This window comes from Coturnix japonica, chromosome 31 (genome assembly GCF_054131305.1).
Source record: "Coturnix japonica strain WE chromosome 31, WE-NBRP24, whole genome shotgun sequence".
In the NCBI taxonomy this organism is placed as follows: Eukaryota; Metazoa; Chordata; class Aves; order Galliformes; family Phasianidae; genus Coturnix; species Coturnix japonica.
The window spans coordinates 5,669,168-5,677,758 of record NC_140693.1 but is presented as its reverse complement, the minus strand read 5'-3'; positions in this window follow the sequence as shown (position 1 = coordinate 5,677,758).

The following is an 8,591-nucleotide window of genomic DNA, read 5'->3' as shown; positions in this document are numbered from 1 at the left end:
CCTCATCTGGTCAAATCAGCAAACTTGCTCAGAACATCTTCTAGTCCTGCATTCAAGTCATACATAAAATATGAAAGAGAAGTGGCCCTAAAGTGGAGCTCTGGGGAACCCTGATAGTGAATATCTAACAGCCTTAATGAACCCACTGACTATAGTCCTTTGGGCCTGACCTATTGGCCAACTGTTCACCTACCACGTTATGTTTCTGTCTAGCCATATGCAGTACATTCTGTCCAGAAGGGTGCTGTGAGAAATAGCCTGAAAAGATCTACCGAAATCCTCAAGGATTACATCAACTGGATTCTCTTGTTCAGCTAAATGGATAACCATGTCATAAAAGGATCTATAGTTAAACAGGACCATCTCCGTTGGAACTTGTGTTGGCTGCAACCAATGACAGACATTCAGCAGGGCTGAAGTGGCTGCTTCCAAAGGCAGGGCTCCCGTGTGCGCTGTGGGATCTCAAAATGGACTCCAAGGGGCCCGACTGGTCTGGCCCAGCCAGCAGGCTGCAGCACGGCCTGGTGAGGCTCAGTCCTGACAGGCCTGTCCCCGCAGCCCTGAGGGTTCGTACAGCAGAGCTTCTGCCCAGTGGGACCACATCCATACAGCAAGGCAGGCTTCGGCTGGTTAGTGAGCGAGGCTGGAAAAGCTCACTGTTGTAGTTTTGTAATGTGGTTGGTGTTGCTATTCCACATCAGAATATCATGTGGGATAATGAGAGTTAAGAAGACAAGTTTTTCTTTCCTTTCTTTTTCTGTGGACTGCCTTAAATGGGCATGGGGGGAAGGAAGTAGCACTGGAGGGAAGGTCAGGAAGGTGTCAAGGTTTAACCCGGTTCCCTGCAGGAGACAGCATGGTTGAAACTTCCCACTTCCCGCAGCCCATCGGTGAGATTTGGACTTGTTTTTCTCCTTGTTGAAAATCTCTCTTTGCTGTTTAGTGTCACAGGGTTCATTAAAATGCCGCTTGTTCTCAGATCGTTGCTTTTTTTTTTTAATTTTTTCCCTCCCTAGGGGGAAATTCCCATTCGCAATCTCCCTCACCGTCCCCTCTTGGGGTGCATATGGACAGGCTGTGCCTCCATGCAGTACCGCGCTGTTAGAGCAGGGAGGTACTTTGTTCCTTCTCTCCCTGTGTATATTCCTGCTGTCACGGAGTGAGCTCTGGAGAGAATTCCATGATAAAACACGTCAATCACATCACAGCTTCAACTATGGCACTTATGACTATTGGATTGCAAGCAACACGTATTGCGTAGCCACCACCTGCATCCTGATGAGTCCTTGGATGAACTAGAGAATAGTTGGTGTAAAGCATAAGGTCACAGAGCCAATTTCCAGCCACATGAGCACAGTGCCATGAACATCATCGAACCACAACCAATTCCAGAAGTCAGAGATACCTAGCTTGCTGCCCCACCAGTCGCGACTGATGTACCCTTTCTTTTCTAAGAGCCTCTGCACAGCATCCTTCACTCTCTGCATGGCGGTAGTGGTGTTTTTTTCCCTGTCGGAGGTTCTATTCCTTTTGAGCATGTTAAGAACCTCAGTCATTACCGTGATCCCGGTGGCCTTGGTTAGTGGCCAATGGAGGGTGGAGCAGCACCCTCTGAAGTTCCTCCTCTTCCTCATCCTCCTCATCTGCCAGCACTCGAAATGCCCTTGGCATGTTGCAAGACACAGCCAATGAGTAGGTGTAAATGAGGGATCGCCAAGGGTCATGGCATGTCAGGTTGTCAGTGGTGTTTACCGACACATTGAAGGTCATAACTGAGATATTAGGTCTCGTGCTGTAGTTCCCTGGCTTCAAGAAATATCCAGGGAGGGGAACCCCAAACCAGCAGAGTGAGAAAGGGTCCCCTACAGATGCGAAGGCCAGGCATATCACGCCATTCTCCTGGTGGGAAGTCAGAGTGGCCAAGTCTTTCCAGAAATGAGATGCCACATGGTTGAGCAGAAGTGAAAGTTCCAAGGACAGGCATTGTAGAGGTCTTACCCTAGAGTACATGGAAGATTCTATTTCATGATTTATGAAATCTAGTCATGAACTGAACCATCTTTGTCTGGAGTATATGACTCCCTGATTGTCCAATCTGGTCTGATTCTGCAAACACAATGACAATGCAAAGCACCAGCAAGTCACTGCTATCTTTGCTAATTCTATAACTGACAATAAATGAAAAGCAGATGTATCCTTCTATTCAGGCTTAAATATGGGGAAGTCTTGAACAGAGCACAGATCTCCTTGATGTAATGCTGGACAGTTTCATCAAAACTGGTGCCACAGGGGATTTAGGATCCATTAAGGCTGAGGTTACAGCAACAACCGTGGACAACGCCCTCTGGGACAACAGGGCCATCTCCTATACAGGATGCGCTGCACAGCTCTTTTTCCTTCTCTTCTTCATCTCAGCAGAGTATTCCCTTCTCACCATCATCTCCTATGACCGCTACATTGCCATCTGCAAGCCCCTGCACTACGGGACCTTGATGGACAGCAGAGCTTGTGCCACCATGGCAGCAGCTGCCTGGGGCACTGGGGTTCTCTATTCCCTGCTGCACACTGCCAGTACGTTTTCACTGCCTCTCTGCCAAGGGAATGTTGTCAACCAGTTTTTCTGTGAAATCCCCCAGATCCTCAAGCTCTCCTGCTCTGGCTCCGTCCTCAGGGAAGTTGTGTTTATAATTTTTAGTGCCAGTTTATTCTTTGGATGCTTTGTTTTCATAGTTGTGTCCTATGTGCAGATCTTCCTGGCTCTGCTGAGGATGCCCTCTGAGCAAGGATGGCACAAAGCCTTCTCCACGTGCCTCCCTCACCTGGCTGTGGTCTCCCTCTTTCTCAGCACTGCCTTTTTTGCCTACCTGAAACCTCGCTCTGTTTCTTCCCCACCCCTGGATTTGACAGTGGCACTTCTGCTATTTGTTTCCTCCAACACTCCATCCTATTATCCACAGCATGAGGAACAGGGAGATCAAGTACGCTCTCAGCAAACTGGTGCAATATGCACTATTCCAGCTTCCATAAAGTGCCCATCTTCCTCACACAACTCTCAGTGATGGTTCTTTATGTTCCATTATTTTTGTATTTTTGATTTTTTGTAATACTGTAATCTGCAAATAAGTTGCAGTTTATTTCACTTCCTCTTTCCTACCAAATTTCCATTTTCTTACTCCAGGAGCTCAAAGAAACATGGAACCATATTCCATGAATAGGTTAAGAGATTAATAATAAGCTTTAAAAATCAACTTTTCCTTCGCTGTTCTCTCTTCCTACCTTGTCTGGGTCTGGTGGGTTCAGCAGCAGAACGTGCCCTTTTCAATTCTGCTCTCTTTATACAGCCACAGTGCTCTCAAGACCTCGTATTTCTGCAGGCCTTGTGTGTCTCACAACAGTTCTGTTGTCTCTACAGCAGCACTTCAGGACAGAAGTCAGTAGCCAGCAATATGAACGGCTGTGTCAGGGCTGGTCTCCTTGCTGGCACTGTCATAGAGTTATCTAGATCAGTCTGTGTCCACGACAGGGGGAGCAGTAGGCCTGTGGGCCCCATGGCCCCAAACAAATGGGAAGGGAAAAAGGAATGAGGGAGATGGGAGCTGGGCTCAAGGAAACAAACAGAGCAGCAGCAACGACCTAAGGAGGAAAACTTGTCTTACTAACTACTATATATGGAATACCAATAGGAAAAATGACAAAACCAAGATATTCCACCCTCAATTCTACATCACTATATCATGCTTAGAAAACACATCTGAATGCAAATAAACAGTAATTAAAATGCATAACGCACACAGTTCTTTATACTACCCCAGTGGCACAGTGGTAGGAATGCCGCCTTGCAACACTGTGGCCCGGGTTCGAATCCCCCCTGTGGCGCAAGTGGTAGAAGTGCCACTGTGCTACACAGAAACTCAAATCTCGGGGGTTGGACTCGATGATCTCTAAGGTCCCTTCCTACCTGCACGAGACTATGAGACTATGAGACATATATATACATGGAATTACTGACTGCACTCCCCCAACATCAAATTCCCTTGTGGTACACATTAAACATCCCCATCTCTCTGCATCGCCCACCAAGCGCACCCAGGTCCCTGGGCAAAAACAGTTCCACGGACAGGTTTGCCCTTTACAGAGGCTGGAAGGACCCAAACAGCTTTTCCCTTTTCCTTTCTTTAGGAAAACAGCTTTTCCTAAAGAACATTTTTAAACATGTTCTTTACATGAACAACAGTGACCTTATCTCCCTCTGCAGTATACAGGGGCTGGATTGGCTAGGACCATCACAACTGACTGATCCTCTAGTACTGACCAACCAAGTGGCTTCTGCCAAATGCTTTACCCAGTGCTTCAGTGTTCCACCACCCATTGCTTACAACATAGATTTCAACAACCCATTGTATTGATCTTTTTTACCAGAAGCTGGTGCATGGTAGGGGATATGATAAATCCAAACAATGCCATGATCTTTCGCCCAAGTATTTATAAGGGAATTTTTGAAAGTCATCCCGTTATCAGACTCTTCTTTCTGGGGTGCCATGCTGCCACAGGACTTGTTTCTCATGACCCAATATGGTGTTAAATTCAACAGATTTAGTGGTCAGTGACTAATTCCAGACATGTGCTGAGTCCTCCCAGAGAGTGTTTGCTCAAGGAGGGCACTCATACAAGGATGGGATATCATAGAATCATAGAATCACCAAGGTAGGAAAAGACCTAAAAGATCATCCAGTCCAGCTGGTCACCTATCACCAATAGCTCCCACAAATCCATGGCCCTCAACACAACATCCAATCATTCCTTGAACACCTCCAGGGTCACTGAATCCACCACCTCCAACCTAGGAAGTCCATTCCAGGTCCCAGAGTTCAGGACGTGGCATTTGGTCTTGGTGAACCTCATCCCATTGGCTTCAGCCCAGCTCTCCAGCCTGTCCAGATCCCTCAGTAGGGCCTTGCTAACTCCAGGAAAATCCACAGTCCCAGCCAATTTGGTGTAATTTGCAAACCTACATAGGATGCACTCAGTGCCCTCATCCAGGTCCTCAATAAAGATACTGAAGAGGACAGGCCCCAGCACAGACCCCTGGGGAACACGAGGTAGACACACAGGTGGGCGTCCAGGCTGGTCTTGAATATCTCCAGAGAAGGAGACTCCCCAACCCCTTGGGCAGCCTGTTCCAGGGCTCTGTCACCCTCACTGTAAAGATGTTCTTGCACACATTTGTGCAGAGCTTCCTATGCTCCCCTTTCTGACCATTTCCCCTTGTCTTGTCTCCACACACTGATGAAAAAAGCCTGGTCTCTCCACTTTGACCCCACACCTCAGATATGAGCACTGACATGAGAGCAGCCCCCTGCACCTTTCCCCTGCGAGCAGAGCATAGCAGAGCAGAGACACAGTCCCCATGTATCACGCAGTGTTATTCTGCTTACCAACAGAAGAGGCCAGTCTTTCTCTATGCTTCATCTGTGGCATACTCCAGAGTTCAATACACTGCAAAGCTATGGCACATCTATGTTCTTGCAATGATGACACCTTAGTATTCTCTGGGCTCTCATTTCAATGGCATCTAATTAAGTCTAGGGTCATACCAGTTGACGGGAATCTGGCAAATGTTGTCTCATTGTAAGGAAGAGCAAGAAAGATGACAGGGGCAATTATGGACCTGTCAGTCTCACTCCAGCACCTGATAAAATTATGGAGAAAGTGATGGTGGGAGTTATGGAAAAACAGCTGAAGGACAATTCTGTCATTGGTTGCAGCCAACGCAAGTTCCCGAGGGGAAGGTCCTGTTTAACTTCAGGTCCCTTTATGACACAGTTGTCCATTTAGTTGTACCAGGGAAGCCAGATGATGTTATTCTTGAGGATTACAGTAGAGCCTTTGATACTGTTTCTCACAACAACCTTCTGGGCAGAATGTCCTTCATACGGCTAGACAGAAACAGAATGTGGTGGGTGAGCAGTTGGCCAATAGGTCAGGCTCAAAGGATTATAGTCAATGGGTTCCATCAGCCTGGTAGACGGTCACTATCAGGGTTCCATTGTAGGGCTCCATTGTAGGGCCACTTCTCTTCCATGTTTTTGCGGATGACTTGCATGCAGGACTAGAAGATGTTCTCAGCAAGTTTGCTGATGAGACCAGATGAGGAGGTGCTGTTGCCTCTTGCAGAGAGATGTGGACAAGTCAGAAAACTGGGTACCAGTTGGTACTAAGCACCAAGTGCATAACGCATAACAAGAACAAGTGCCTGATTGTGCACCTGGGTATGGGCAACCCTGGAAATAACGCTGTCTGTATATTGGACACATGAGAGACGTCTGACTGAAAAGGATTGGGGGTCCTGCTCAACATCAATTTGGAAGTGAGTCAGCAGTGTGCCCAATCAGCCAGGATAGCCAGCGGTCCCCTGGAGTGCATAAAGCAATTTCTTGCAAGCTGGGTAAGGGAAAGGATTGTCCCTCTCTGCTCTGCGCTGCTGCAGCTTCACATGGAGCACTGGGTGCACTTCTGGGCAAAGCGGAACATAGAAAACATCAAACTATGGGAGGGTTTGCACAGGAGGGCACTGGAACTGAGAGATCTGAAGTTCAGAGTTTCATTGGAACTGATTGCTTCTTCAGACTGTGCCCTTCTCACATCCGACATCCTGCGATGAGACACAGGACACAAGTGGGATATGAACTTCACAGTATCTATGCACCGCATGTAGAGCCTGGGATCTTCTGTCCCCATGTTTTTCATTTAACTTCATACAGACCTCCATCCCACTGCCCCAGGAAGGGCCCTGAGCCAACATGAGAGACAGGATCTCCCTGCCAAGGGTCTGGGAAGCAGGGCTTGTCCTGTTTGCTTCTTAAGATAAAGAAGGATTTTCTTAGCATCAGAGCCACCATGCCATTGCCTTTGCCTCACTGGAGTCATGGCTTCCAATTATCTGCCCTAACTAGCGACTAAGGAAGGTTGCTTGCTAATGGCCCTCAGTGGGCCCATTAATACTCCAAGAAACTTCACTGTTGCTTCTGACTTTGTCTTGCTGAGTTCTTTGTGCAAACTTCTCTCTGCACTGGAAGTTGATGGATGCAGCACCAAATGCTCCCTGGGGCCCATTAAAACTTAAAGAGCCTCCTGTGCCTTGTGCCTTCCTGTTCTCCAGGTTTTCAGAACTTGTTCAGCAAAATGGAGACAGCTTAAAGAGCAAGAATCCAAAATGCATTTATTGTCTATTTATTTATTGTTTGTTTTATACAGGAAGTAAAAGAAGCACTTTGCAACTGATGTCAATCCAGGATGTCCCCAATGAGTTCTATTCCGTTTCTGTGTGGACAAAGTTCCTCCTCAACCTCCCCACCCCACTTCTACTCACATTGGCCTCATGGGACTTGCATCACTTTTCCTCACATCACTCTTCTCCTCTGCAGTCACCCGCTCAGTATTAAACCTCCTTTGTACCAACTCCCACTGGCTTTCCACAGAGAACCAGCTGCACATGGAAGAAGAAAGAGATCTCTTTATTTACGTCCAACAAACAGAAGGAAAGGTGATGCAATTGAATGAACAGTCAGACACAGTCATCAACTGCATGCCATGTCCAAGATGCTTCTATTGAGGTTTATGTTTCATAGGGAATATCTGCACAAGAAATGAGTTAGACACAGATAGGATGGGATAGATAGAATCACGGTGAAGGAGTTGAAAGCAGACTTTGGAGGAATGGAGCAAATTCCAGTAATCACCCTGGATAGATCAGCCAGGGAGTTGGGAGGTATCAACTTAAAATTGAACAGGACTCGTGAGTATTTCAGAAATTGAGACGGGCTAACACATTCTTCTTTATTTCTATTTATCTTCAACTTTTTTTCACATTTACTGACATTAATGAACATCTTTAAGAATTCATGCTTTTTTTAAAAGCATGAAAAATAAAAAAAAGAGAAAGAGAAAGAGAAAGAGAAAGAGAAAGAGAAAGAGAAAGAGAAAGAGAAAGAGAAAGAGAAAGAGAAAGAGAAAGAGAAAGAGAAAGAGAAAGAGAAAGAGAAAGAGAAAGAGAAAGAGAAAGAGAAAGAGAAAGAGAAAGAGAAAGAGAAAGAGAAAGAGAAAGAAAAGAAAGAGAAAAAGAAAGAGAAAAAGAAAGAGAAAAAGGGAAAAAAAAAGAAAGTGAAAAAGGAAAAGGAAAAGGAAATGACATAGAAAAAAAAAGAAAGAGAAAAAGAAAAGATAGGAAGGGCTAGATAGAATCACAGTGAAGGAGTTGACAACACAGTCCATCAGACTTTGGCGAGATGGAGCAAATTTGAGTCATCCCCCTAAAAGTCAGAAATCAGACAGATAATTGGGAGGTATCTGACTGAACAAAGAGCAAGGGATGAGGAAATCTGGCAGGCTGTGGCAGGAGCATGTGTCTAAGTGGCCTGCTGAAAACAAGCCCTTAACCACGGCCATTTATTTAGGAGAGCTGAAGACATCTGGAGGATGAGGGACATCAAATAGGCTGCAGGGAAGAGCAATGGCCACGCCAGGATTTCGTAACAGGGCGTTGGCACTGGCACCACTGTCTGTGTCCCTGAACCTGAAGGCATTTGTGTCCA